The sequence below is a fragment of the Triturus cristatus genome, chromosome 11 (genome assembly GCF_964204655.1).
Source record: "Triturus cristatus chromosome 11, aTriCri1.1, whole genome shotgun sequence".
Lineage (NCBI taxonomy): Eukaryota > Metazoa > Chordata > Amphibia > Caudata > Salamandridae > Triturus > Triturus cristatus.
This window is the reverse complement of record NC_140594.1, coordinates 967,973,398-968,001,098: the sequence shown is the minus strand read 5'-3', so window position 1 is coordinate 968,001,098 and position 27,701 is coordinate 967,973,398. Positions and strand designations below refer to the sequence as shown.

Genomic DNA, 27,701 nt, shown 5'->3' with positions numbered 1-27,701 from the left:
TATTTCTGAGCACAGTTTATACCTGTGATGATGCCTCCCTCCAGAATGCTATGCATGTTTTGCTTTTTCTGTAAATTATGTCCAGGAAAAGGATTCTTCTCCCTATTCTTAAAGGTTTCAATTTTACTTAGTGTAGACATGCTTATCTCTTTCTAGAAATGTTTACTAACTCTCAAGTATGTATGTATGTATGTATGTAAGTCGTTTTTTGTATGCAGCTATGATGTTAACGAACAATATGGCTTTGTAACTATAATACTGCATCTTTAATCTTTTGTATGATATTTAACACATTTATGCTACTTTTATGGTTTGTAACCAAATAAAGAAAGATTTGATATGATTTGATTTACCCCTGGCCTCAAAGGCTACAGGAATAGCTGTAAAAAGAGAGAGAAAAGAAGACTTCAGAGCTCTGTTTGTCTTTTTCAGAGCCCACAAAGGACATCCCGTTGGAGATTTGAAACAACAAGCACCCTTCCAGTGGATTATGAGCCTGTTGGGTGCACATGCAGCAAAGACAACTTTTTGTAGCTTTTTTGTAAGAAAATGACCTGTGGGCTGCTACGGTGAAACATGAAACCAGAGAAGGCAAAGATTCAAAAGTCTGACCTAGGGAGGAACATCCCATGCTATAGGGGCAATATCTGGACCTGTATTGCTTGGAGGTTAGCCCTCTCACTCCTGAGCTTACTGAAAGAGACAAGTGACCCAATAGGTGCAGGACATCTGGACAAGATAGAGAGCAAAAAGACACAGTCAATGCACGGAGGGACAAAGGGGACCATTCTACTTCTGTTTCTGGAAGATCATGTGGTCGTGGAAGGAAAGAGAAAAACTAAAAGAAAAAGAGGTATATTGAACAAAAGGAGGGCAAGTGAAACACTGAGGCCAGGAAAAGATGGAGGAGGCCCAAGGGGAAGATTTTACCTAAGAAGACCAGAGGGCATGAAAGGCAAAGTGAGGGCCAAAGGAGAAGGAAACAAGGGAGAAACATAGAGAAGGAAAAGTCAACACCGATTGGTTGAAAATGGAGTGTGAAGATGTGAGTAGAGAAAACATGTAGAAGGGATAAAAGGAGGAAAAGGTGGGAGAAGGGCCATGGGTTAAGAAGAACTGACCAATTAGGGTAAGAGACGGAAGAAAGTATGAAGGCAGGGAAAGCAAGAAAAGGACTGATTGGAGAAGGTGGAAGGGTTGGCGTAGGAAGATTAAAGAGTAGAGATACAAGGGAGGCATGCCAGGGTTTGAATTTAGGAGTTGCAGGCTAAATGTATGTGGATTTATGTATCTCAGACTGAGCTACAAGGCAATGCTTTAAGACCCAGAAAGAAAAGTGATAGTGAATGGTTGAGGTGAAGCGGTATATTGGTTGATGGAAGGAGGATTAATGGAGTTTTGTGACCCCTGTAGACACACCACTGTTCAGTGAGTTAATGAGTTGCGCTCTAGAGCAGAAGGCTCAGGAGAGCATGAGGTGCCTCTGCATAGAAATAATCACTGGGAGAGAAAGAGCTGTAGGGAAGTGAAAGAAAACAGTTGATGGCTATAGGTGGTAACTAAAATAGATTTTTATCTGCTTTAATAACTCTCATGTTATGCTATTAATCTTGCTCTACTTGAACATTTTTATAAGCCTCTAGTGCTGCTTCCTGTGATGTCATGAATGTCACCAAACATGTGACATCACTTTCTGTAAAGTAATCATGGTCAAAGGGTGTGTGATGTCAATTTCGCAACCTGTGCGATTTCGGTGATCTGATGTCAATGAAACCAGGTACTATTTCTGTACAGTGGCATCAGTGCACCATGTACTCTATGAGACAAAGCATACAGTACTGAGGGAAAATCACAGATCAAATTGAAAAATGAATCCTAAAATAGACCTTAGAGTTCACCCTGAAGCAATATTGGCATTTTTTGGAAAGTTGGTTGCATGATTTAGCACTTTCCCTATGTTTAGGCGTGATTTTTATCTATTGTACTGTATAGACCTCGTGCTTAGGCAAACTTTATGGGACATGCACCAAACAATAATAAATGAGTATTCCAGCTTTAGCCATGCAACTCTATTATAGATTAACAGCCCACTGCCATGGGCATTACCTGGTGCTTAATGCCCCTTCCGTAAGCAGCTTGGGACTATAATGCAAAATAGATCATTTAATAGAAGGTGTACAAAAGACCTGAGGGCAATACTCACGTTAGAGCATTTCAAACAAACGGAGCCGAATGGTCTTAATACACAGGGTGGAATAGAAAGAGAAACACTAAAAAGTTTGTGTAGAAGATCTGTACCTGCCAATATTTACCCTCTGACACTGCTTTGTCTCTGTTAAGTTCAATGAAGGTCCAAAATTCCAACATTTTTAATGATCACAGGTATATTTAAAACAACGCTTCCCTCATGGTATGCAAACTAAGTCCTCACACCGCCAATGCGGTTTGATCTATTTAGCAAGGACAAGTATTCTCATACATAGAACATGTAGCACATCTATAGTATTGCCAATGCCTGGAGAAAGGGCATCTTTTAAATGTCATGTAACTATGGGTACATGTCATGTGCAGAGATTTACAGGGATTGTAAAGGTACTCTTCAGGTCCTCTTTAGTACATCTGCGTTTGCTGTCACTGGAAGTTACAGTTTTCAGATGAGTCTTGTCTCAAGTATCTTGCCCAGCAGAATAGTAGATATGAACCATTTTGAGAACAACCTACCCCATGGAACTAAAGGTCAAATATTCTTTGGGACTGAAAACTGATGGTACAGGCATCATTTGGAGTAGGTCCGACGTAGTCACAACCATGATCTCTAACCCCCCCTTGGGACGCATATATATGCCTGCCTTTACAGTGCTATTATAACATGCAACCATTTTGATTTCAAATCAGGATAAACACCATCTCTTCAGGGGCCCTGACATCTTTCTGCAGACAGTCACTGGGGTTTCCGGGGGTGGGGGTGTTTGAGAAGGGGTGGTGGTGCATGTGCCACAGCTTCGCCAGTCTTGGTCCACCAAAGCAGTTAAATGTCAACATGTGCCTGAGTCATCATAGTAAAAGACAGACTCTGTACCTTGCCAAACACATTATTACATGGAACAACTCTCCACTTATTAATAATAGTTCAAAAAATATAATTTATTAATGATTATTAAACAAAACTATGGGGCAGATTTACAACTTCTGACGCATCTCTGCAAATCAGCAGGGATGCGCCAGAACAGATGAGTCACGTAATCCCCCTCTTGCGCCACCACAGATGCATCGCATTTACAATGCGGCGCACCATGGTGCAAGGAGGGGAAGATGCGTGACGCATCTTGTGGCGAACGGGCAGCGCATTGCTGGAGTCGTGCCGTAAGCGCGACGCAACTCCTGCAATGCACAGGGGATGCCCATACTTAACGTGGTGCGTCACTCCTTGCGCCTGCTTCACTGATTTCACTGCGTCAGTTTTACGGGGCTTTCCTGTGAGGGAATGCCCACCCTGCGACAGAACGCCCACATGAAACCTGATGCAGGTTTCATGTGGCGCAGGGCTTTACAACGTGACGCATCTGCCTAGATGCGTTACATTGTAAATAAGTCGCAACGTGGCGCATGGTTTATGCCGGTGTAAAAGTGTCACAAGGGGCTTGTAAATCTGCCCCTTTGTATGTAAATGTGTACATGTATCTATACACACACACACACATATATATACATATACACATATACACTCACATATACACACACACACATATATATATATATATATCCAAAACCTGGAACTGTTAAAGGCATGCAGGTGCCGGCGAAACTGTCATTGGAACAGGAATTGGATTTTGTATGTATATAACGAAGACAAACTCTGAGACCACGTTCCCAACAAAACAGGAAAGGAAAAGCAACACAATCAGACGCAGAGAGAGGCAACAAGTAAAACGAAGGGGAACAACAACAACAAAAAAGACAAAACACACGAAGATGGAACCGCAAATAATGAGCACACCAGTCCCTAACAATACAGACATGAATCTAGCAAATGTGAACTTAAACGAAGCAGAAAAACAAATTCTATCATTCGGACTCTCATATTGTCCCAAGAAAACTTTCAATTATGCTGCCACAAGGATGGATATTTTCAAAGGGGTGCGAAAACTAAAACTTAAAAAATGCCACATGCTTACGAAAAATGAGAAAACTGATGAAGTGCAGATCAATCGAACAACAGATCAGTCACAAACATCACCCCCTTTCAATCTTACAGCCTCAGATATACCAATATTAGGAGAGCTACAAGAACTGGCTCAGGAAACTTTACACCATGAAATGGAAGTGCAAATACCAATAACAATGGAAGAGCCCGGCACAAGTATGAACAACCAACAGACAACCTCAACAACCTCTTTCAAACCAAAATCAACTTTCATACCAATAATGGCAAGAGATTCAATTGATATATTTCATGAACAGACCGTAGCAAGCATTAAACGTCTGAATTAAAAAATAAAAAGATCAAAAGAAAGAAAAAACAAACAGGAAATCCAATACCACCAACTGATGGCTAAATTGAAAAAGGACCCCCAGCTCATCATAAGGAATGCAGACAAGGGAGGAAATTTGGTGATCTTGGGGGATAACTGATTACACAGAGGGAGCATTAAGACAACTATCAGAACGAAATTGCTATTGCAAAAGTGATATGCTTTCTTTAAAGGCAACCTACAACACATACTACAGCTAGGTACTAGCTTGGAAAAGTGCGGGTCTGCTTACAACTGATGAATACAAATTCTTAAATAAATGACACACCAACAACTCCAGTCATTTATTTTATACCAAAGCTGCATAAGGACCCCCTCAAGCCTAAAATGTCCTATAATATCTGCAAGAAACAGCTTGACAGAAAAAATATCCCAATATGTAGATAATTTTTTGGCAGGAGCACGTCCAAAGCCTTCCCTCCTACATAAAAGATACTGGAGACTTTTTAGCCAAAATCCAAGATTTCAAATGGCAAGAGGATTTCCTGTAAATAACTATGGACATTACAGGACTCTACACAAGCATCAACCACAAAGATGGCATTAGGGTGATCCAGCACTATCTCAGAAAGAGACCTACTCCACCTACTCCACATGAACAACATAGCAAAATGCTTATCAACATGATTGACTTTTGCTTGAATAATAATATCTTTTTATTCCAGAATACCCTATATCAACAACTACGGGGAGTAGCAATGGGGGCCAGCTTCTCCCCCACCTATGCCTGTCTTCACATGGGATGGTGGGAGGAGTTTTTTTTGCCTCGATTACCCACTTAGAAGCGGTCACTCACATCTGAGAGGAGATCCCACGAGACAAGACGGCATGGCTCCACTCCGAATACTGCTCTAACTAATTGACCACGCTTTAAACGGACCCCGCGACATATGAACCAGTCCCACAGGACATGATATTAGGAAATTCCGGGGCAGAACTAACAATATAAGATGTATTATGACTGAAATCAGGAGCGTTATACGTCCTCAAGATTCAAGCATTGGTGGGAGAGAGTGAGCTTCATTCTCGATATAGAAAGTATCACGAGGTATCGCCTTTCACCATTTCTTGGGTACATACAAGACCAATAAATAGAAAGGACCCAAGAAATCATGGCCACCTGAAGAAGGCGGGACGCCGAAACGCGCGTAGACTTTATAGAGCCATGTTGAATAATCAATGTTTTTTCCTCCTTTTTTTGTGTTTGATATGAACTGGAATGTAGTCATTTGACCTAATAAGCAATGATACAAGACCCATAACATAAACTGTTTATAAAAAAGACTGTGAAGAAATGTATATAATTTATTACATAAAGGGAGAATGGAATGAATTTTTTGAATTAATTACACAAATGTATATAAGATACAACAAATAAAGAAATTGATGTAAATCATTTAGTTTGTTGTCGAGTCCTGGCTGGTCAACATGAGAATAGAGTGCACATGTGTATATATTAGCTGCACTTAGTTGATTTTGGGTTTGCACATCCCCTGATGTTGCTTGCACAAGTTTCCTATATATTTATTCAAAAAAACCTACAAAAAACCCATGTGACACCATTAGGAGATCATGTAAAATTGTGGTTAAGATTCATAGACGATCTGTTTGTGATATGGCATGGAACCGTACTTGAAGCACAAAAATTTGTAGAGGGTCTGAATAACAACAATATAAATTTGGAATTTACCGCCTCTATCAGCGCGGACACAGTGACATTTCTAGATATGCCGGTGTATATTAGTGAAAACAAGATTGAAACTAAGGCACAGAAAAAACCCACGGCCGACAACTCAGTGTTGCATGCAGCCAGTGCCCACCCTCATCATCTTATACACAGTATCCCGTACGGAGAAATTATAAGATTGAAAAGAATCTGCAGCAATAAAGAAGATTTAAAAATAGAACAACAAGCTAGCAAGGCCACATTCTTACAAACGGGTTACACTAAAAAATGCATTGAAGAAGCCATCACTAAAAGCCAGACACTACAAAGGGCAGACTTACTTAAACCAAGCCGACCCCAGACATCAACTCTGACATCAGTGGCAAATCCAGAAATTCCCAATACATCAGGGGAGACATTCAGAATGATAATATGATTTAGCAGACAACATGAAGCAATCAATAAAATCATTCGGAGAAACTGGCCAATAGTGTTAAATGATCCAATTATAGCCCATTTGTTACCCACTGAACTTGCCATCACATGTAGTAGAGCAACCTCTATGAAAGATGAGTTGGTACAGAATAACCCGGTCAGCAAAAGTTCTGGAACTTGGTTGGCCCAAAGAAAAGGGTTTTTCAAATGTAAAGTATGAAAGGCCTGTCAATTTGGTACCACTACAACAACATATAAGACACCATTCAGTTCACAGGAAATTTCCATCGATAAAGCCCTGACTTGTAAAACCGAATATGTTGTGTATGTGCTCGAGTGCCCCTGTGGTTTGAGGTATGTGGGAAGTACCAGACTACAGGGGAGCAAGAGGATATTACAACATATCAGAGGAATAAAAAACAAAGACCTCACATACCCAGTGGCTTACCATTTTGGCGAACAGCATGATTCGGATCCCAGAAAACTAAACTATTTTTGATTGATGCCGTACCAATAAATTAGAGAGGCGGAAACAGAGAGAAAGCCTTGCGCAGGTTAGAAACGCGATATATTCTGGAGCTAGACTCCAAGCACCCTGGGGGGCTCAACATCACTGAGGACTTATACACATGTTTGTAATAAAACATTTATTGGGAACGTCTGCATCATATACATCTTTGGAGTCAAGACAGGTATACCTGGACTATCTTCAACCCAACATGCAAATACGGATGAAGCTGCTAGTCTACTTGACAAAGCAGTCAAAAAATAATATGTTTTGTATTTAAGACTCATTGTTTTAGCTCTTTTAGTAATTTTAAACACTAAGGGGATTTTTTAGCACATGCACTTTAACTTTTTAATAAAGCACCTATTCACTTTTGTAGTTGTGTTTACATTAGACAACCATCCAATGAAACTACCGACACAGACCAGTGTTTCAGAAATGAGAATGGTATCATTCTGATTAATTATGAATTTCAGTACTGTATTTTGCTCAATTTGGACTCGTTGTATTTTATGATTATGGTTTTTATCATAGCATCAACAAGCCTATTCCTTCCTTGAATTAATGGGGTTTATTGTGAAGGCAGCTAATCCGTTGGAGGGTGTCATGATTCAGGGGCGGCATCGCTACTCTGAGTGCGGCGGACTCCAAATCCCAGAAGCCTCCGTCGATTCCCGCCAGGAGAAGACTTACGCAACTTGGGACACGCATAAAGGGCGCGTCGACCCGGAAGGCGGGGCCAATGATTCCAGTGATCAGTTCCGACTCAACGGCCCCCGCAAGCAGACCCTTGAACCTTTTGCCGCATCCTTGTTTCCCGCCATTGCGGACCCGCCGAAGACCCGACGAGAAGAGGAGGTGAGCGAACACCCGTTGCTTCCCCTCGCATCGTCCGCGCTTCACGCGGCGGTGCATACAACCTGTTTCTGCCTCATCCCTACGCCCGGTAGGCTTACCGGCTTGACGGGCGCTCCTCCGCCCTGGGAGTTTCTGGCGTGAGTGGTAGCGCCTCCGTCCCCTTCAGTCTCGTCAGCGCTCCTCCGCCCTGGGAGTTTCTGGCATTGAGTAGCAGCGCCTCCATTCCCGTCAGTCTCATCAGCACTCCTCCGCCCTGGGAGTTTCTGGCGTTGAGTGGCAGCGCCTCCATTCCCGTCAGTCTCATCAGCGCTCCTTCGCCCTGGGAGTTTCTGGCGTTGAGTGGCAGCGCCTCCATTCCTTTCAGTCGCATCAGCGCTCCTCCGCCCTGGGAGTTACTGGCGTTGAGTAGCAGCGCCTCCATTCCCTGCAGTATCATCAGCGCTCCGCCGCCCCGAGAGAACCCGGCATCGCCTGCATCAGTGACCACCAGCTTCGCTGGTGTATCAGAGCTCTCTCTCCGCTGTTGCTTCCCGTGGAGCAACGAGGAAGACGCGGAAGAGGGCGCTCAAACAACATCCCGTCCACAGCTCTTTGGCCGGTTGGCTCCTCAGGTGGCGTGGGGTCACACCCTGGTCTTCTCCCCGTGCCTGAACGGGGCTTGAACTTGCGGAGAATACCCAGGCCCTACGCACGCTTTCTAGGACCATAGAGGACACCCTGACCTGGGAAGGAAGGAGTACCAGGTAGGGGGAAGGGGGACGGCGAGTAGAGGTTGGGCTCTAGGGAAGAGGGGAGAGCCTTGGTTAAATCCTTCTCCTTCTTTCTTGCAGGTCTCTCTCCCCGCTGTTCCTTCCTTTCCTTCCCTCATCCACCTATCTTCGCGTCCGAGGGTATTACACGTACACCGGACCGGGGACGGATGGGCGGGGGACCCACACATAGCATCGACGTCATCCTGAGGAGAGAACCCAAGGGGACCGTGACAGAGGGCTGGATATGGAGTCAAATCTGGTATTTAAACCATGATTCAATCTGAGAGGCATGTTGATTATGACAAGACAGAATATTGATTGAACAAATCTTCAAAACCAATACTGTATTTTGCCGAATTTGCACATATAGTATTTTATTGGTATGTATAATTTTATCGCAGATTTTAGTATCTATTTACGAGAATTATTTTAAAAAAAATCTGTTGATGGGTTAAAATATCTAACCAGAAAAGGTGCTAGGATTCAGGAAAGATTTATGCAGTCATGACGATTATGCAAATGATATTGGTGAAAAACAATCTTTTAAGCACAAATGACACCGATAAAGCAAAACAAATGTGATGGTTTGTGTTGAGAAAGGAAATGAACAGTATGTTGTCTATGTTCACAACTGCACTACAATTGTTTACAGCACTTGTCACTTTAAATCAGGGCGAAAAAAACAAGATAAAATTCATGTGTTGACTGACTCGCGCGTCATGTGATCAATGCCCTCCGGGGCTGAAACGCGTTATGACTGTCAAGTTCTTTGCGTAATAAAGTAACCCGTATAGCACATATCCTGTGGTCCGTGCTCCATTTCTTCAACAAACGGAAGCGCCAACGGCGGGTGGAGTGTTCTGGATATATATATATATATATATATATATATATTACCTACTGGCGGTCGCCAGTAGGTAGTTATAGTTAGGACCACGTTTCCATAGGAAAACCTCAACATTCTATTTTGAATAACTTTGGCGCCGGTCGACGAATCCTCGCGAATTTCTCAAAATAGGTGGGGCGCTACGCTCCGCTCCTACCCTGAAAGTCTCGGGGGGATCCGTCAAGCGGGGGCTGAGATAAAAGGGGGGTCCCAAAACGCGTTTTTCCCATGCATTTTTCCATAGGACCTTTAGAACGAGCTACAGCCCGAACGGCTGAACAGAATTACTCAAAATTTGGCAGAGAGGTAGTCCCTAGGTCAAGGAAGTGCCTTTTGTAGGTTTGGTGTAAATCTGTTCAGTAGATTCTGAGAAAATAGCCTTTAAATCAATATATATATCTGAGCCCGCTTACGGTACGCTTACCGTACGCTTACGGTAAGCGTACGGTGGCGTGCGCGAGCGCGATTCTGATTGGCTCTTAGATCTTAGTAAACATTAGAATCGGCCGAAACCAGGAAGCGGCGGCCGCCATTTTCTGTGTTTCACTCTGAAAAAAAAAGAGTGAAAACAAGAAAAGGGGGCAATGAGGAGAGTTACAGACCCCCTTACATTTGTGAGGGGGTCAAAGAAGGACTGTAAAGTACAAAACAAACATTTATTGATTTTTAAAAAAAATCACGGGGTACGCGTACGGTAAGCTTACGGTAAGCGTACGGAAGAAACATGGCGTGCGCGAAGGAGATTCTGATTGGCCCATAGATCTTAGTAAACATTCGAATCGGCCGAAACCAGGAAGCGGCGGCCGCCATTTTGTGTGTTTCACTCAGAAAAAAAACAGAGAAAACAAGGAAAGGGGGCAATGAGGAGAGTTACAGACCCCCTAACATTTGTAAGGGGGTCAAAGAAGGACAGAAAAGTACAAAAAAAACATTTATTGATTTTAAAAAAAATCACGGGGTACGCGTACCGTAAGCTTACGGTAAGCGTACGGTAAAAAAAATAAAAAAAAAAAAATGAAAAGCAGATTTAAGAGTTTGCTCTTCATATGTCCTCCATGTGCGCACGGTGCGCGAAGCGCATCGTGCGTTCATGGCCCATCTAGCGTAATGTGGGCACGCGGTGCGCGAAGCGCACCGCGTGCTCACTGTGCGCGCACGGTGCGCGAAGCGCACCGTGCGCGCATGGAACGAAATGCGTTAAGTGGGCGCGCACGCCACAAATGGCGTAAAGTAACTTAGCATTTAAAAAAACGTACAAATTCACTGAAAAAACCATAGGTTTCACACATGTTATAGTTAGCTGGACATTTTACTGATAAAAAACCAATGAAATTCCCCCGTTATAGTTACTGTAGGCAACTATAACTCACGCGACCGTAATCCTCTGCTGATGACATATGTGTCTTTATGAAAAAAAAATATTTGTAATATATGTATAGCTAAAATTTAATGGAAGAAGACATGGGCAAATAAGTGTCTAAATACAGTATTAGCATCAGCAGAGGATTGCGGTCGCGTGAGTTATAGTTGCCTACAGTAACTATAACGGGGGAATTTCATTGGTTTTTTATCAGTAAAATGTCCAGCTAACTATAACATGTGTGAAACCTATGGTTTTTTCAGTGAATATATATATATATATATATATATATATATATATATATATATATATATATATATATATATATATATATATATATATATATATATATATATATATATATATATATATATATCCACAAGAAGGTTGCCCCACATGAAGATGCCACCATGGGAAGTTTCACTGCCTTTAATTGAGGGTCACAGTATGACACAGTAACAGTCTCCCCCTCCAAATGATGCACTGCCTAACGCGTTTCAAACAGCTGGTGTTCTTGGTCACGGGCGATGGAAAAGGAAATGACAGTCAGTTAGTGAAGAACACCTGATCACTGTTCCAAGCCCCGCCTCAGTGGGTGTGTGCTGCAAGGCATGCTGGTGCTTGTAGTTCGTCACTGTACAACCCCAGTGGGTGCTGCCAACTCCTTCAATCTTTTCCTTATTGTAATACCCCAGTGGGTGAGAAGGTCGCTGTAAGTTCGGACTGCTCATAAGTGTCGCTCAAAATGGTCCCTCCGCTCAAATGCGCCGGGTGATACCTGGTGTAGGATCTGCTTAGCTTGCAGCGGGCATCTCCGCGGCAGAGCAAAGCTGCTAATAAATCCACAAGAAGGTTGCCCCACATGAAGATGCCACCACGGAGAGTTTCACTGCCTTTAATTTAGGGTCACAGTACGACAGAGTAACAGTCTCCCCCTCCAAACGATGCACTGCCCAACGCGTTTCAAACAACTGGTGTTCTTGGTCACGGGCGATCGAAAAGGAAATGGCCGTCAGTTAGTGAAGAACACCTGATAACTGTTCCAAGCCCCGCCTCAGTGGGCGTGTGCTGCAAGGTATGCTGGTGCTTGTAGTTCATCACTGTACAACCCCAGTGGGTGCTGCCAACTCCTTCGAAAACTGACAGCCAGGGAAACTTAAATACCTTAAGACCCGCCCCTGTGGGCTTCCTATGCCTTCTGGTCTTGGTAGTTTCTTGCCTTCAACATAGTGAGTGCTGTCTGGGACAATAATATGCAAAAATGTGTACGCCCCAAGTGGGTTACTGCGGGGAGAAGCCACAACATCTCTGCTCCTCGAACCCCACAATCCTGGGCTTCCAAATCCTGATGTTGCACCCGGGACTCCGGGCGTGTGCAGGGCTGCTTGATACAGCAGCGGGGGTCTCCGCGACAAGACGCGCTGCAATTAAACTCCAACACAAAGATTTGCCCATGTAGAAACGCCATAACACCTGAAAGTTAGTCAGTTGCTTTTATTGTGGGCAGCAGGAATATCATGCACATACCCCCTGCAGAAGTTGCCAAACATGTTTCGGGCTTCCACGGCCTTGATCACTGGCCATACGACTGACCTGACAGCCAGGGATATTATTGTCCCGGACAGCACTCACTATGTTGAAGGCAAGAAACTACCAAGACCAGAAGGCATAGGAAGCCCACAGGGGCGGGTCTTAAGGTATTTAAGTTTCCCTGGCTGTCAGGTCAGTCGTATGGCCAGTGATCAAGGGCGTGGAAGCCCGAAACATGTTTGGCAACTTCTGCGGGGGGAATGTGCATGATATTCCTGCTGCCCACAATAAAAGCAATGGACTAACTTTCAGGTGTGATGGCGCGTCTACAAGGGCAAATCTTTGTGTTGGACTTTAATGGCTGCGCGACTCGGCGCCGAGACACCCCGCTGCTGTATCAAGCAGCCCTGCACACGCCCAGAGCCCCAGGTGCAACAGCAAGATTTGGAAGCCCAGGATTGTGGTGTTCGAGGAGCAGAGATGTCGTGGCTTCTCCCCACAGTAACCCACTTGGGCGTACACATATTTGCATATTATTGTCCCGGACAGCACTCACTATGTTGAAGGCAAGAAACTACCAAGACCAGTAGGCATAGGAAGCCCACAGGGGCGGGTCTTAAGGTATTTAAGTTTCCCTGGCTGTCAGGTCAGTCGTATGGCCAGTGATCAAGTGCGTGGAAGCCCGAAACATGTTTGGCAACTTCTGTAGGGGGAATGTGCATGATATTCCTGCTGCCCACAATAAAAGCAACGGACTAACTTTCAGGTGTGATGGCGTTTCTACATGGGCATATCTTTGAGTTGGATATATATATATATATATAAAGTATCAAAGTCCTGTCGTGCCTGGGATCCCCCAAGAAAACAGGTATGGACCACAGCGTGTTCTTCGTAGTTTCCAAAGTGCAGTTTATTGCAGTTAAATTAGCAGCATATTCAGCATTTCATAGAATCAGCATTACGCGTTTCGACAGTGAAACACTGTCTTGATCACATGACATGCTAGGAGCCAATCTGCATTAAGTACTAGTGAATAACAGTGAAAAAAGACTCCATTGCAGTTAGTCTTGGTTGCGAAGGTAGAAGAAACATTTTAACATTTTCTTAAAAACCTAAATGTTTACCTTCACATTATGCAATGTGCAAATTCGCAAATTACAATGAGTAAGTGTGTAAAATAAAGTGCAAGTGCCATAAATCATACTAAAATTCACAAGTTATTTAAAGCAGCATAACTGTTAAAGAATTATACATTTAAAATGCATTTTTTTAAATATTATTTTCAATTTTGAGAAGCCTATGCAGTATTGAGATATTGTATTGTTGTTTTTCTCTTTCCCGGCAAATGCAATGTTGTTTTTTAACTTAGTCCCCTGTGGGATTATTTCATACTTTCCATTCTTTTCAAATTCCCCTGATCTGTAACAAGTGTTAACATACCAAAAGTATATTGGGGAAGCCCATAGCATCTATGGATCAAACCGAAAGGATACATGAACATAATGAATATTAGACAACATTAACATAGTAGGAGGGAGAATACCATTTTAAAATCATTCCCAATAAATATTCTCGGCAATCAATCCGTAAAAAGACGGTCAAATCAAAGGTAAAAACTGGAACCTCCAGTTAAAATCCCATGACAAAATCCCATCTAAAAACCTAATAAAAAGCCAGTCAAATAGAAACAGGAGTAATTAAAAAAGTGATAAAAACGGTAACAGTTCAAATAATTCGCATATGATAGAGTTACAAAAAATGGTGCATTTCCTCTCCATTGTTTAAACCTTTAGGCATTTTTGTATCGAGAATCAGTATGTAGTATGACTCTAATTGTCTGAGTTTCTTTTCCCTGTTTCCCCCTCTGATTGATTTGGGTACCATATCAATAACGTAGTAGCTAAGATCTTTTAAATTGTTGTTATGTACATGTTTAAAATGTCTAGCTACTGGGTAACTGGGGTCCGAATTCACTATAGCTCTCAAATGTTGTAGGATGCGGTTAAAAGCCTGCAATTTCGTACTTCCCACATATCTTAATTTGCAGGTACATTCTAGAACGTAAACTGCAAATTCTGTACAACATGTCAGCATTTTGGAGATTTTTATAGGATTTAAGTCAAATGCTCCAATTACCTCGCTTGTGTTTTTACCAAATTTGCAGGCTCTACAGGACCTACATTTAAAGAAACCCATCCTCTTTGTCAGCCAATTAGATGTCTTCATAACCTCTGGACTAGATCTGACTAATGCGTCTCTCATTGAGGGTGCCCGTCTAAAGGTAATATTCGGTAGTTCAGGCACCATTTGTGACATAGTGAGGTCTGTTTTAATAATAGGCCAGTTTTTATAAATGATCTTTTTGAGTTGCTTTTCTTGTTGGCTGTACGCTGAAATGAGTCTTATGTTGTTATCTGATTCAATCGATTGCTTATTACAACTAGTATTTACAGTTGTTTCAACACCACTACTGGAAGTGTTGGCTTTGTTCATAGCTATCATTAGGTCTTTCTCTTTGTATCCCCGATCAACGAATCTCTGAAATGCCTCCATTTGGCAATTCTTAAGGTCATAGTCTGTGTTACATATGCGTTTGATCCTCAAGAATTCCCCATAGGGGATACTTTTAATCAGATGATAGGGATGAGAGCTACTAGCGTGTATTACCTACTGGCGGTCGCCAGTAGGTAGTTATAGTTAGGACCACGTTTCCATAGGAAATCCGCAACATTCTATTTTGAATAACTTTGGCGCCGGTCGACGAATCCTCGCAAATTTTTCAAAATAGGTGGGGCGCTACGCTCCGCTCCTTCCCTGAAAGTCTCGGGGGGATTCGTCAAGCGGGGGCTGAGATAAAAGGGGGGTCCCAAAACGCGTTTTTCCCATGCATTTTTCCATAGGACCTTTAGACAGGGCTACAGCCCGAACGGCTGAACAGAATTACTAGAAATTTGGCAGAGAGGTAGTCCTCAGGTCAAGGAAGTGCCTTTTGTAGGTTTGGTGTAAATCTGTTCAGTAGATTCTGAGAAAATAGCCTTTAAATCAATATATATATCTGAGCCAGCTTACGGTGCGCTTACGGTACGCTTACCGTACGCGTACGGTGGCGTGCGCGAGCGCGATTCTGATTGGCTCTTAGATCTTAGTAAACATTCGAATCGGTCGAAACCAGGAAGCGGCGGCCGCCATTTCGTGTGTTTCACTCAGAAAAAAAAGAGTGATATTTTGAAAAGGGGGCAAGGAGGAGAGTTACAGACCCCATAACATTTGTAAGGGGGTCAAAGAAGGACAGAAAAGTACAAAGAAAACATTTATTGATTTTAAAAAAAATCGCGGGGTACGCGTATGGTAAGCGTACGGTAAAAAAAAATAAAAAAAAAATAAATGAAAATCAGATTTAAGTGTTTAGATATTAGGGGGCTCTAAAAAGAGCCGTTGTGTTTATGAAGTGATTTTTTAGTGGTACCTACAAGTAAGTACCGATGCAGAGTCTAAGGTTCAAGAGGAAGACTCTGTTCCCTTCATCATTGAAGTGCACACCATCTCTTCTATAAATGTCTTGCATGTCGTAACGCAAGTTGTTGTGGTAAATGGAACCCATACCATAGTCACGGAGGAAAGCAGAAACAGATTTGTTGACGTGTTTTCTTGCTTTGTCAATCTGCGGACAGAAATGATTGGACCAGTTCCATTTTTGCCTTTGGCATATGTTAGAAAACACAAAGGCAGTTTTAGGGAAAAGTGAAAACAGTTGTGCAAAGGTGTCCTTCATAAGCATTTCCAGACCTACCCCAGTCAAAGTGCCTAGGTCATTGCCACCACAGTGCACTATTATGAGGTCAGGGTGTTGGATGTGCATGAAGGATTTCACCAATGGCATCAATTGGTGCCACTTTAACCCTCTCTGACCAATCCATTTAATGTCTACATTTGGAAAAGCAAGGTCTCTCACCATATCTGTTTTCTCTGCATACTTTTCACTCCGGAAGACATAGCTGTGCCCTACAATCCACACTGTGAACATCTTCAAAGGAGAACTGGATGCACTCAGGAGGTGTCTTTCAGTAGAATGGCAATATGAAAAGAAAGACAGTTTGGAAATGGAGGCATACATATTTTTTTCAAAAAAAAAAGAACTGATTGGCTGTTTCATACCATTCTAGAATAAAAACTAGGCTGTATGTGTAAATTAATAGAAGCATGTTTTGTATTGGTACAGAAAAATGTGTTACCAAAGAACAGTACTATGGATTTGCTGTTAGGTTTGAAAAGTCAAGCACTCTTGCTCTGTGGAATTGAAACATTGTTTGGTGAACTTCTGACCTAACTCCACACAGCAGTGTTCCATGAGCTGTTGCTATGGTAGCAGGCAGAAGTCAAGTTGGGGGAAGGGTACTAGGCAGAAGTCAAGTTGGGGGAAGGGTACTTTTGGAAAAGGGTTGGTTTTCAACCAATAGAAATGTGTGATTACATTTGAAAAAAAGGGGCAAGCACTGAGATTTGAAACTAACATGTATATGTGTGGAAAAAGAGAGGGAAAGTTTGCCATTATCTGGTTCTGCTGAGAGGAGAGAGGTGTAAAGAACAGAGATCCTGGCTCTGATAATCTGCTGTTTGAGTGCCACATTTCTTTCACAACTAACTAATTTTAAAGGTGAGTTTAGAGTTTGAGAGGGGATGTATATGGTAAATTAAGAAATGAATAATAGAAATGCAATTCTTTTTGTTGAAGTTGTGTTTATTATTTTCTGTTTTGGGAGAAATTTAAATGTGAGGAACAAGTAAAATAATATGGACTATGTTTTCACAATAAATTAAGATGTACTGGTATAAAAAAAGAATAGTTTAAGGGTTTGAGGTTGGACTCAGTAATGCAAATACATTCAGCATCACTAAGGCTGGTTGCCCTTGCTGGAGTGTAGGCAGTCACCCAGGTTACAAATGGTGCTGGTCTGAAAAAGCAGTTTGGACATGTGCTTTTTAAAAAATCTGAAAAGTGGATTCATAATGTGTCAGTCTGTAAAAATGTTTATCACTTGCAAAAAAAAAGAGCAGTAAGTGTGCTTTCAAATTGGCAAAGAAATTTCGTTTTGTGACTAATGTGAAAACATGACTCTGTGTGCAAAGAGGAATTATAGGCAGAGATTTATTGCGTATTGCTCTGGTGATTTCACAGTTGCATTAGATGGAAAGGGGGAGCCATTTTTTGGTGCAGAAGCAGACTCTTAGCACACACCTAGCTGCTTACTATGTGGAATCATGCACAGTATTCACAAGCGAGTGGGGTTTGAGGTTTCAGTCAGTAATGCAAATACATTCAGCATCACTAAGGCTGGTTGCCCTTGCTGGAGTGTAGGCAGTCACCCAGGTTACAAATGGTGCTGGTCTGAAAAAGCAGTTTGGACATGTGCTTTTTAAAAAATCTGAAAAGTGGATTCATAATGTGTCAGTCTGTAAAAGTGTTTATCACTTGCCAAAAAAAAGAGCAGTAAGTGTGCTTTCAAATTGGCAAAGAAATTTCGTTTTGTGACTAATGTGAAAACATGACTCTGTGTGCAAAGAGGAATTATAGGCAGAGATGTATTGCGTATTGCTCTGGTGATTTCACAGTTGCATTAGATGGAAAGGGGGAGCCATTTTTTGGTGCAGAAGCAGACTCTTAGCACACACCTAGCTGCTTGCTATGTGGAATCATGCACAGTATTCACAAGCGAGTGGGGTTTGAGGTTTCAGTCAGTAATGCAAATACATTCAGCATCACTAAGGCTGGTTGCCCTTGCTGGAGTGTAGGCAGTCACCCAGGTTACAAATGGTGCTGGTCTGAAAAAGCAGTTTGGACATGTGCTTTTTAAAAAATCTGAAAAGTGGATTCATAATGTGTCAGTCTGTAAAAGTGTTTATCACTTGCCAAAAAAAAGAGCAGTAAGTGTGCTTTCAAATTGGCAAAGAAATTTCGTTTTGTGACTAATGTGAAAACATGACTCTGTGTGCAAATAGGAATTACAGGCAGAGATTTATTGCGTATTGCTCTGGTGATTTCACAGTTGCATTAGATGGAAAGGGGGAGCCATTTTTTGGTGCAGAAGCAGACTCTTAGCACACACCCAGCTGCTTACCATGTGGAATTATGCACAGTATTCACAAGCGAGTGGGGTTTGAGGTTTCAGTCAGTAATGCAAATACATTCAGCATCACTAAGGCTGGTTGCCCTTGCTGGAGTGTAGGCAGTCACCCAGGTTACAAATGGTGCTGGTCTGAAAAAGCAGTTTGGACATGTGCTTTTTAAAAAATCTGAAAAGTGGATTCATAATGTGTCAGTCTGTAAAAGTGTTTATCACTTACCAAAAAAAAGAGCAGTAAGTGTGCTTTCAAATTGGCAAAGAAATTTCGTTTTGTGACTAATGTGAAAACATGACTCTGTGTGCAAATAGGAATTACAGGCAGAGATTTATTGCGTATTGCTCTGGTGATTTCACAGTTGCATTAGATGGAAAGGGGGAGCCATTTTTTGGTGCAGAAGCAGACTCTTAGCACACACCCAGCTGCTTACCATGTGGAATCATGCACAGTATTCACAAGCGAGTGGGGTTTGAGGTTTCAGTCAGTAATGCAAATACATTCAGCATCACTAAGGCTGGTTGCCCTTGCTGGAGTGTAGGCAGTCACCCAGGTTACAAATGGTGCTGGTCTGAAAAAGCAGTTTGGACATGTGCTTTTTAAAAAATCTGAAAAGTGGATTCATAATGTGTCAGTCTGTAAAAGTGTTTATCACTTGCCAAAAAAAAGAGCAGTAAGTGTGCTTTCAAATTGGCAAAGAAATTTCGTTTTGTGACTAATGTGAAAACATGACTCTGTGTGCAAATAGGAATTACAGGCAGAGATTTATTGCGTATTGCTCTGGTGATTTCACAGTTGCATTAGAAGGAAAGGGGGAGCCAGTTTTTTGGTGCAGAAGCAGACTCTTAGCACATACCCAGCTGCTTACTATGTGGAATCATGCACAGTATTCACAAGCGAGTGGGGTTTGAGGTTTCAGTCAGTAATGCAAATACATTCAGCATCACTAAGGCTGTTTGCCCTTGCTGGAGTGTAGGCAGTCACCCAGGTTACAAATGGTGCTGGTCTGAAAAAGCAGTTTGGACATGTGCTTTTTAAAAAATCTGAAAAGTGGATTCATAATGTGTCAGTCTGTAAAAGTGTTTATCACTTGCCAAAAAAAAGAGCAGTAAGTGTGCTTTCAAATTGGCAAAGAAATTTCGTTTTGTGACTAATGTGAAAACATGACTCTGTGTGCAAAGAGGAATTACAGGCAGAGATTTATTGCGTATTGCTCTGGTGATTTCACAGTTGCATTAGATGGAAAGGGGGAGCCATTTTTTGGTGCAGAAGCAGACTCTTAGCACATACCCAGTTGCTTACCATGTGGAATCATGGACAGTATTCACAAGCGAGTGGGGTTTGAGGTTTCAGTCAGTAATGCAAATACATTCAGCATCACTAAGGCTGTTTGCCCTTGCTGGAGTGTAGGCAGTCACCCAGGTTACAAATGGTGCTGGTCTGAAAAAGCAGTTTGGACATGTGCTTTTTAAAAAATCTGAAAAGTGGATTCATAATGTGTCAGTCTGTAAAAGTGTTTATCACTTGCCAAAAAAAAGAGCAGTAAGTGTGCTTTCAAATTGGCAAAGAAATTTCGTTTTGTGACTAATGTGAAAACATGACTCTGTGTGCAAATAGGAATTACAGGCAGAGATTTATTGCGTATTGCTCTGGTGATTTCACAGTTGCATTAGAAGGAAAGGGGGAGCCAGTTTTTTGGTGCAGAAGCAGACTCTTAGCACACACCCAGCTGCTTACTATGTGGAATCATGCACAGTATTCACAAGCGAGTGGGGTTTGAGGTTTCAGTCAGTAATGCAAATACATTCAGCATCACTAAGGCTGTTTGCCCTTGCTGGAGTGTAGGCAGTCACCCAGGTTACAAATGGTGCTGGTCTGAAAAAGCAGTTTGGACATGTGCTTTTTAAAAAATCTGAAAAGTGGATTCATAATGTGTCAGTCTGTAAAAGTGTTTATCACTTGCCAAAAAAAAGAGCAGTAAGTGTGCTTTCAAATTGGCAAAGAAATTTCGTTTAAGGGTCTAATGTGAAAACATGACTCTGTGTGCAAATAGGAATTACAGGCAGATATTTATTGCGTATTGCTCTAGTGATTTCACAGTTGCTTTAGATGGAAAGGGGGAGCCATTTTTTGGTGCAGAAGCAGACTCTTAGCACACACCCAGCTGCTTACCATGTGGAATCATGGACAGTATTCACAAGCGAGTGGGGTTTGAGGTTTCAGTCAGTAATGCAAATACATTCAGCATCACTAAGGCTGTTTGCCCTTGCTGGAGTGTAGGCAGTCACCCAGGTTACAAATGGTGCTGGTCTGAAAAAGCAGTTTGGACATGTGCTTTTTAAAAAATCTGAAAAGTGGATTCATAATGTGTCAGTCTGTAAAAGTGTTTATCACTTGCCAAAAAAAGGAGCAGTAAGTGTGCTTTCAAATTGGCAAAGAAATTTCGTTTTGTGACTAATGTGAAAACATGACTCTGTGTGCAAATAGGAATTACAGGCAGAGATTTATTGCGTATTGCTCTGGTGATTTCACAGTTGCATTAGAAGGAAAGGGGGAGCCAGTTTTTTGGTGCAGAAGCAGACTCTTAGCACACACCCAGCTGCTTACCATGTGGAATCATGCACAGTATTCACAAGCGAGTGGGGTTTGAGGTTTCAGTCAGTAATGCAAATACATTCAGCATCACTAAGGCTGGAGCAGTAAGTGTGCTTTCAAATTGGCAAAGAAATTTCGTTTTGTGACTAATGTGAAAACAAATGTTGTAATATATTTAATTAAAATAAAGGATTTTTTTTTTAGTTTTTTTCAGGTATTGCTGAAGAGCAGTGAACAAAATTTAAGATGCCTACAAAATCCAGAGTAAAAAAAGACCACAACCTATATTTGAAGACAACTGGAGGACCTAAGTTAGTTGAAGATGCTCATGTTGGGAAGAAGAAAAAATCTTCTGGTAAGCAGACAAAAAATTTTCTAAAGAACATATTCAAAAAAAGGAAAAATGTACAAAATGTCTGTACTGGAAAGAATGATTTCAATCGAAAAGCACAGGAAAAAATTGAGAATTTAGTTAATGCAAATATACCTTCTGCAACTAAAAAGATAAACTTAAACAGAAAAACAGCGTTTAAAGAGATACGTAGAAAAATGTTTCAGAGAAGAGTTATGTCCAATTTGATAAAGGATGTGAAGAAATATAAGCAAAAGGCTAAGTTTTATAAGAGAAAAAAAGAAATTGAAGCCATTGCAGCAAAGGCATTAGAATTAAAAAGGAAACTATTCATTTTAATTTTGAATAGGATGCGTACATTAGACAAAATGGTTAATGTACTGAAATCACATAGCAAAAGGAAAAGAGTAGTGAACAGAACAAACTTTTGTAAAGTGTTTTTAGGAAAATGGATGCATAGTTCAAGTAGTGAACCTTTTTTTAATGAAGAGAGTTATTTTAAAAGTAAAAGTTTGCTGCATGCAGTTGACACCAGAGGCCGTGCTTATGAAGTGAAAAATGGTTGCATAATGGAGAAGGAGATAATGGTTCCAAGAGATGAGGTACAAGTGATGGCGGATGAGGCTATGGGGAGACGTCCTAAAGCCCCAGTGTACACTTGGAATTGTAGTAGTATTTGCACTGTGCGTCAGGAATCTATTGATAAATTTCGTGAGTTTCTAAGAGAATATAGCAAAAAAAGTGTAAAACAGAAGATTAAGGTGCTTCAAAGTTTGGATCCATGCAGAGTGAGAGAGAATACTGGTTTGCAGGGTCATTCTCTGGCTTGTCTATCTAGAAAAGTGTGTAATAGTGTTTTCCATCATTTTAGGATGCTGGCTGTTCATCATACTGAAATGAGAAAGTTTGTGAGACGGTTGTATTTTGCTAAAAGTCCAGCAATAAAGTTAGATGAATTGAATAGGGCTCTGTTCCGTGGAACGGTATCAGATGTAGAGAAGGTTGTTGAAAAGATTCAGTTTTGTTACTTTGGTCCTGAACAAAACAGTGCAGAGAAGGACACAGTAAATGAGGAAGAAGTGGAAGAGAATGTAGAACCCTCTGTAAGTAAGACATTTAATGATCACATAACAAAATTTGCAATAATCTCTAATGAAAGACCAAATGTTACTTGTATTTGTTGCCGCAGAACTCATTATAGAAAACAAACCAGGTATGTTGATCTCTACAGAAAGAGTGAAAATGAAGATAATTATAAGTGGAAGGATTTTGCCACATATATATTTCTTGAAAAGTGTTTTGAATTGTGTGAAGTTCAGCGTATTTGTAAATACTGTTACAACAAGTTAGAGGAAAATAGAATGCCGACCAGAGCTGTACATAATAATTTAGAATTGGATGCTATTCCTGCTGAACTTTCTGAATTAAATACATATGAGTCTATACTCATTCAATGTGTTCATCCGTTCCAGACCATAGTACGTATGGAGCCCAAAACTGGTAAATTACCTCCTTCAGATTTACTGAGAGGTTTAAAAGGTAGAGTGGTGTATTTGCCCTTGGATTTGAAAAAAAATATGGAAACTATTGATGCGGATACTTTGGAAACTGAACCATTAATTATTCTGGTTAATGGTGTACCTACAAAGAATAAGAAGATTTGGCAGGAGCTGGTAGATGTACGGAAAGTACAAAGAGCAAATTTGTATTTGAAAAGGAATAACAAATGGTATGAATCAATTTATATAGAAGAAGAAGAAGAAGAAGATTTACAAGAAGACACAGAAACACCAACTGGACAAATTGAAAAAGTGGACAAGTCAAAGGAAGAAGAAATTTATGAACATTTTAGCATACATCCTCGTCATTCAAAAGAAGTTATGGGAGACAATATTGATCTATTTCAGATGAAGAAAGCAAAAGGAACTCCCGTGAGTGTATGGGAGGAGAGCTTGGAAGCTCGATGTTTTCCCCAGCTGTTTCCTAAAGGAAAAGGAGGACGATACGATGAACGTCCGGAACAGATTCCAGCTTCTGAGTATCGGACTACAAGACTATATGCTGAAGATCCCAGATTTCGACAAAGTATTCCTTATTTGTTCCATCTTTTATTTGAAAGCGACTTGTCTGCATTGTCTTATGCAGTAAATCACATTTTAAAAAGTGGAGTACATTTGCAAAATGTGTCTGCTAAGGATTTTATGGAGAAAGTGCAGCACCGAGATGATCATTTGGAAACACAACTGATCAATCTGATGGCTTGTCAGCGTGGGACAAATGAATATTGGTACCGACGCCATGGTGAATTAAAATGCATGTTACGGAATTTAGGAACACCAACATGGTTCGTTACCCTAAGCTGTGCGGAGTACGCTTGGGATGATTTACTGGATTTTCTACGAGAGGCAAATTCAAACATTAAAAACATCGAATACAAGACAGCAGGAGAACTGTGCTCATTGGATCCGGTTAATGTTTGCAGATATTTCAATCATAGATTTGAGGCTATGATGTCCTTCATCTGCAATAAAAAAAATCCACCTCTAGGAGAAGTAGTGGATTTCTTTTGGAGAAAAGAGTACCAGGCAAGAGGTGCTCCTCATATTCATATGCTGTTGTGGATCAAGGATGCCCCAAAGTTTGGAACAGATACTGATGAAGCAGTGTTATCTTACATTGAAGAATATGCAACATGTGCTATACCAAAAAGCACAGAAGAGAAAAAGTTAAAGGAGCAAGTTTTACGTTTCCAAAGTCATCGGTGTGGAAAATACTGTCGACGGAAATACAAGAGCAAAGATAAATACTACACTAAATGTCGATTTGGATTTCCTAGACCTGTTCTTTCAAATGGAAGAGTTAACAGTTTTATGTCATCTGTGAGACATACTATCACAAGAAAATCACCTAAGAATACCTACAACCTTAAAAGAAAAGAAGAATCAAAAAATATAAATGACTACAACCCAGTGATTTTATGCATGTGGAACGCTAACATGGATATACAGTATGTAGCTGACAATTCCATTGCTGTTGCTCGATATGTAACGTCTTACATTACGAAATCAGAAAAAACAGAATTGAAGGAAATGTGGGAAGAGATTTCTCACGAGAAAACTGTCAGTAAGAAGCTGTACAGTTTCAGTTTGAAGATGTTATCGCATCGAGAAATTGGATCCTACGAATGTTCAGATAGGTTATCTTCTGCAAGTCTCTACTCGAAATCAAGAAGAATAATTTGGGCAAGTTTAGGCCTTGCAGCAATGAGAAATCGGGTACTGAAATCTGTTGGAGAAATTGAATATTTGGCCGAGAATGACCCAGAAAGTACAGATATTTTGAAATCAAACATGTTGGACACATATTATCCCAAGAGAAGTCATCATCTGGAGAACATGTGTCTCTATGAAGTGCTGCAGAACTACATTTATTCACGGAAAGCCGCAGAAGACATCAACAATGGAAAATATAAAGTCATTGGTGAGGAAGGATGTTTGGTGAAGCAAACAAAAGGAAGTTTGATAAATCACCGGAAGCTGAGTTGCGACACTACTGATAAAAAGGAATTTTACTACTTGGCTCTTTTACAGCTGTTTAAACCATGGCGTACAGAGGATGAACTACTGGGAGAATTTCAAAGCTATGAAGATTCTTTTAATGCTTGCAAAGACAGCATACAATGCAATACATTCACAACTTATCTGCAAATGTTAAATGAAGAAATTGAACAGGAAACTACAATTGCAGCAGAAATAGCTAGAGACAGTTCTCAGGACAGCCAAAGTTCAGGAACACTCAGTCAAGATCCCCTAGGACAACCAATCGTTGAAAATGAAGCATCAATAGCCATGAATGAAGTGGAAACGGCTATGAATCAAGCTCAAGGAGAATTTATAGACTTACAAAATTTGGAAAGACAACTGAACGAAGAGCAGCAACAAATTTATGAAGAGATCAGAAAAAAAATTGATCACGGATTTCTACATGAAAAAAAAGAGTGCTCATGCACATCATTTCATCCAATCAGGATGTATGTAAGCGGACAAGCTGGAACTGGAAAAAGTTTCCTAATAAAAGTCATCAGAAGCTACCTACAGCAAAAAACGGATTCTACTTTGTCTTGTGTGGTTACTGCTCCAACTGGGTTAGCAGCATATAACATAAAAGGAATCACTTTACATCGTTTGCTAATGTTACCAGTGGAGCATGAGAACAAAATACAATACAACAAGCTAACTGGAGAAGCATGCTTGGAAGTTTCAAGAGTATTGAAGAAGATGCAAGTTCTCATTATTGATGAGGTGAGCATGGTATCAAACTTAATGCTTGCCTTTGTGCATTTAAGAATGCAGCAAATTCTGAAGACAGACTATGACGTGTTATTTGGAGGAAAACACGTCATAGTTTTTGGAGATCTTTTGCAACTTACTCCAGTTAAAGGACAACCGGTGTTTAATACTGTGACACATGAAGACACGAAGAAGTCATTGGGAAGCATCGGTAATACAAATATTTGGTCCTTCTTTGAGTACAAGGAACTTACAACTAATATGAGGCAAGCAAACGATGAAGAATATGGAAGTATTCTGAAAGATATCAGGATTGGACTACTCACAGAAGCTGGCAAAAAAGCATTACAGAGTCGGCTGCTACATAATTTATTTCCAAAGGAAGAAATTGTTGCAGAGAAGATATACAAGAACATTGCAGAAAACAAAAGTGTCATCTGCTTAATGCCAACTCTACGTGAATGCTCAATATTCAATGAGGAGCTTTTGAAATTGGAAAAGGAAGATATCAGGAAATTGGAAGCAGTGGACAAAATTGAGGATGGAAGAATTACTGTCACATTAACAGGCACACTGAAAAATAAATTGGATTCACTAGAGAAGAACATTTCCAAAACAGCTGGATTAGAAAAAAATCTATATGTTTGCATGAACTGTAGAGTATTTTTAAGGAGAAATTTGGATGTTGAAAAAGGTTTAGTTAATGGAGCTATGGGAAGAATTGTGGGTTTTATTAATTATCAGAAAAAAGATGGAATTGAATGTTTAAAAATAAAATTTGATCAGATAGAAGAAGTTAAAGACATTTGTCGTTGTTCAGTTCGTTTCATGCTTGTGAAAGACTTATATGTACGTAGGAAGCAGTTTCCGTTTTCGCTAGCATATGCTGTAACTATTCACAAGTCTCAAGGATTGACTGTAGATTGTGCATTTGTGAACATTGGTTCAACTGTGTTCAAAGAAGGTATGGCATATGTTGCTTTGTCACAAGTGAAAACATTATCAGGTTTATTCATGATAGACTTTGATGATTCAAAAGTTAGTGCTGATACAAATTGTGTAAAGGAGTATAATAGATTAAGAAGAAGCTATGCTCCTCATTTAGGTCAGTATCCTGTGTTGGAGAAACGTGTAGTTTCTCGTAAAAGGAGAAATGAGAATATCTGTAATGAAGATGTAGAGAGGAGGAAAAAAAAGAGGAGTGATGTAATTGCAAGCAAAAAGAATAAGGAAAATGAAGAACAGGTTGTAGGATGTTATTTTGAAAATAGCTCTGGTGTCAACTGCTACGCTAATGTAGTGCTGAATGTTGCATTTTATCTGGAAAGTTTGCAAGAGCAGATAATAGTAAATCAGGGAAAAAGATTCTGTTCTGTGCTGAGTCTCCTTTTTGAAAAGCTGAGTAATGATAAAACTCAAATAGAAAGTGCTACTGAAATTAGAAAAGTTTTAGATGGATGTTCAGGACGAACACAGTTTTCTCAAAATGTACAGCAAGACGCACAGGAATTCTTGATTTATTTTCTTCAGGTACTGGAAGAAGAAGGGGTTCCCATTGAAAATGTATTTGGTCTCTCTTATAAATGGGAACATAGTTGTGAAAACTGTTATAATATATGTGGCTCTAATGTTGATTCTGAAAGGTTTATTTATTTAACATTGCCAGAGAGTAAAACAGTCACTTTTGCTAAATTAGTTAAAGATGCTAATCATAGCATGCAATGCGGTGAGTGTAAATCTGACATGTTTTCAACATTAATTTTAAAGGAATACAGACAGTATGTAATTTTAATGATGCAACGATGTAGAGCTGATGGTTCA

The 27,701-nt window shown here is 40.6% G+C and overlaps 1 protein-coding gene across 1 annotated transcript in view; it reads right to left on the bottom strand.

Moving 5' to 3' along the window:
* ITM2C (integral membrane protein 2C) overlaps positions 1-27,701 on the bottom strand; it is a 288,035-nt gene that overhangs the window by 69,164 nt on the left and 191,170 nt on the right. The gene's annotated exons all lie outside the window — the stretch shown is intronic.